The sequence below is a fragment of the Pundamilia nyererei genome, unplaced genomic scaffold (genome assembly GCF_000239375.1).
Source record: "Pundamilia nyererei isolate P.nyererei 1_Seehausen unplaced genomic scaffold, PunNye1.0 scaffold00182, whole genome shotgun sequence".
Lineage (NCBI taxonomy): Eukaryota > Metazoa > Chordata > Actinopteri > Cichliformes > Cichlidae > Pundamilia > Pundamilia nyererei.
Genome location: NW_005187583.1, coordinates 222,640 through 226,606, shown reverse-complemented (window position 1 = coordinate 226,606; position 3,967 = coordinate 222,640).

Sequence of the window (3,967 nt, the reverse complement as noted above, 5' to 3'; positions counted from 1 at the left end):
TGTGTGTGTGTGTAGATCAGGTTTGTGTTTCAGAGCCGAGCTGCTTAAAGCTCCATTGTTTGATCTCTTCTCCGGCTCAGGTAGAAAACAGTAGTTTGTAGCTTTGTCACAGCAGAGTGAGGAAGAAGACGAGCTGCTATCAAAGACGTTAAGCTTTTAGATTATCTGACAGGGAGAGGGAGGGAGGCCTCTGAGTTGTTCTCCTCCTTAACTTTTGTGTTTCCTGCAACACTTTGTTACTATTTTAACCTTTCTCTCTGCTTTTCTCTTTGCTCTTGTTGCGTAACTTTCTCTTAAGAGTAAAAATTTAACTGATTACAAGTCTTACGCAACTCCACATTAATATGATTGACTGGCATTATAGTATGTATTATAATTAGGTTCACATACATTTACATGCATATTAATTTATTAACCATTAAAATTACAATAACATTAAAATGGTCATAAATAATTCAACTAAGTGACCATTCTTACTTAGAACATGTTACATGTTATTGATCAAAACCTCAAATAGGCCTCAATGTGTTTTTCAAGGATGATCTGATATCGTTGTGTTGGTGTTGTTCCCAGATCATCATGAAAATGTTGTTTCAGGTTCAACATCGCAAGTGACCAATCACATTGTTGTGACGTTATTCTTTTGCGCGCCAAGCCATTCGTGCATTTATGAAATTCCAATGTTGCAAGGACAATATCAATTCTGTTTACCGTTTATTAAAGGGTTATGGTTAGGGTTAGGGTCAGGGTCCGTTGATCGGCGGTTTCTCGCAGCTTAAGTATAGTTTTTTGTTTTACAGTGGTTTTTCCCGAAGTCGCAAAAGTATGACGTCACAACATTCTGATTGGTCTCTTGCAATGTTGATCCTGGAACAACATTTAGCATGATGATCTGGGAACAACACCAACACGACGATATCAGATCGTGTGTTTTTCAAGCAGAGGTTCTACTCAGTGGTTTTACATCAAACAGTTAAAAAGATGAAACCGGCATTTGCTATCTGGACTCAGTATTTGTTTTTAGTTGCAACTATGGTGTTGACCAACTTTAGAAGAGAGAGTTCAGTGCTAACGCTAGCAAGCTTGGTTATAAACTGCTAGCTATAAACTGTGCAACACACAGATACAATTACCTTCTCAACAGCATGAAGCTCATAAAATACTAGCATTTAACTCACCAGAGAGTAAGTGCCAACATCTTGGATTGGATTTTTGTGACATAATACCAATAAAATTGGTCCAACTGCACAAAGATGGTGTAGTGACACAAATTAGCATAGTTAGTCAGACATCTGTCAGTGTCTGCACACCTGTCAAACTAAGCAGTCACGCCCATAACTAAGGCTTTAATCTCAAACTGCGTGTTAAAAAAAATAAATTTAAAAAATTAGTCACGACACAGATATCAAATTTTGTCCCAGCTGTAAATAGCTTTAACACACAGTTGTACATTTTAATATGTCTCTGAGGACTGACACACCTTTGGAGGCAACCAGTCTCCATAAAGAAAGACAGGGAGCATTCTAGGACTGACAGACAGCATAATGGTTATTCTACATTTATTGTAACTTCTGTGGTTACAAGAACCTTTTCCAAAAAGAAAATGGACCATGCTGGAACATGGTGAAATTAAGGTCTTCTTGTTTCTGTAGCAGCATCACGATAGTACCACTGTCACATCCAAACACTCGGGCTGTGAAGAAGGGGGCTCTTCAGTCAGCAAGTTTAGCTCTGTGGTTCTCAAGCTTTTTTTTTTTTTTATCTCACAAGGTACACAGTTGAAATGAAGTGTTTCCAAAAAACAGAAGATCATGAAGAATACTTTTCACTCCAAATCGCACCTGTTAGTCAGGTGCATAAAATAAACTGAAAACGTGTTAACAGTGGGATATTCACATCAACATTTTGGGTGGATTTTTGAATGATGTGTTAACATTTATGATGTAACGTCTGTGCTGAAGTTGAGCTCAACCTCGTCTTTTTTTTCAGCAAAGCATTGGCAAAATATAATGTAGATACAGTTTTAGCACTGCTACTGATAATACTACTACTAATAATAAGAACAGTAATAATAATAATAATTGAAACTCAGATTGTACATATTTGATTATTTTGATCTGGTACAGATCAGTTTATTTGAAAATGGTACTATCATTGGATGAATACGGAAAGATTTCTGCACCGGACTCACTGCCATTGTTTCACTGTTACAACAGCATTGATCCCTTCATGGACGCTTATGGAGTCTTATTAAACCCCGTTATTCTATAAAAGGTTAGTAGCAAACAGCATTGCGTTATTAAGAAATTAAATGTGTTAATTATTTCACTAAATATGCTGTTCTTAAACTCATCTATAAATGTTCAGTCTCCTTAGATGCTCAGTGACCTGGAGGCTCCTCCACATTGAACACGAGAGAACTGTCAGGCGTCCTTATCTAAAAGATAATTCTGAAAATCTGCTTATTCAGTTTGAGGGATTTTTTTCATCAAATGAGTTTGTGTTGCGTTTTTAGTCCCTGTGATATTGTTAAATTTGTGGGGGGGGATGTCAAAATGTATATCGTGCTTTTTACATATTGAACAAGCCCATGTGGTTTGGTTATAAATTATTTGACATGTAGCTAAATTTGACATATTCACGTTCATGCATATTGAGTGAATGGACAACAAAAATCAAGAAAAATAGGGCTGCAAAGGCATCTAACTTATCACTTAAATGAAACCACAGAACAACTGGTTTAACATTAAATAGTGCTTTATTTTTTTACATTTACAAATAATTATATGTATATAGACATACTGGGGCGTTTTCAGATTTTCATTTCAAAATAACAGTTTGAAGAAATTAATAAGGATATGTATCAAAACACAGAAATAATAAAAATAATAGCAATAATACCATCAGTCAAATTTATCTACAACTTTGTTGAATGTGTGAGATCTTTATTTGAAATGAGTTAAAAATCAAACTACATTTATATTATCATATGTGCATTACTTACACAATGTTAATATTTATTTTTTAAATGTCACAATTATCATCAGTACATGGTTATGGTGACACCATTACAATATAGGGTATTAAAAAGCACAGTATAAAGCTCATTTATACATTAGGACTGAAGTATAATATAGCAGTTACCTTAAAATTGTACCAAAGAAAAGTATTAGAGAAGTATTCACCACTAGCGATAGCATAACAAGACAACGCAGTCAATTTTATTCCTTGAGTTTTTCATTTGGGTACCAAGATAATCTTAGTTTTTCATTAATAAACAAAAATAATACTACAGTTAATATTGTGCCTCGATTTTCTGGCGTCTGAAAAGCATTGTCTTACAAGCATGATGAAAGTAAAGCTGGAAGAGACTTTACATTAGAAATGGGCATAAACCATGCTAAACATAAACCCTGGAAACAGTTTTTCCCTCTGTCGGGGGCTGCTGTCGGATGTTTCAGATGTGAGGACTCATGCAACTTCAGTTTCCAGCGATGGACCTAGTGAGCATCCTTCCGTTTATTTTCTGTGGACGAGTTCGTCATATGTATCTCTCTGGCCAGCTCTCCTCAGAGGCTGTTGCAGAAAAGGTGTCAGTTGTTGTTTTCGTTATTAGTAGTATTTTCACATTTACCACGGGTGTTCGTGTTTCAGCTTACCTGGTAGTGGTCATTGGACGGTCCTCTGTTTTCAGGAACAAGATGCTGTCTGTCGGAGCCTGAGGACACATGAATTATTATTAACCATTCTGCTGATGGCAATTTGAGTAAACAGTAAAGCTATTATTAATAATAATGTTTTTAGGGTATTTGTGTGCATTATTTAAATGACTATAGTTTTTAACTCTTAGTGATTTGATTCGGAGTAATTCTGAATTGTAGCTGGAGCTCTATTCTCCTCTACCAGTGACCAATATGACACTCAAATGCTAATTGTGCCCAATGGGGCGAACTAATTAAAATAATAG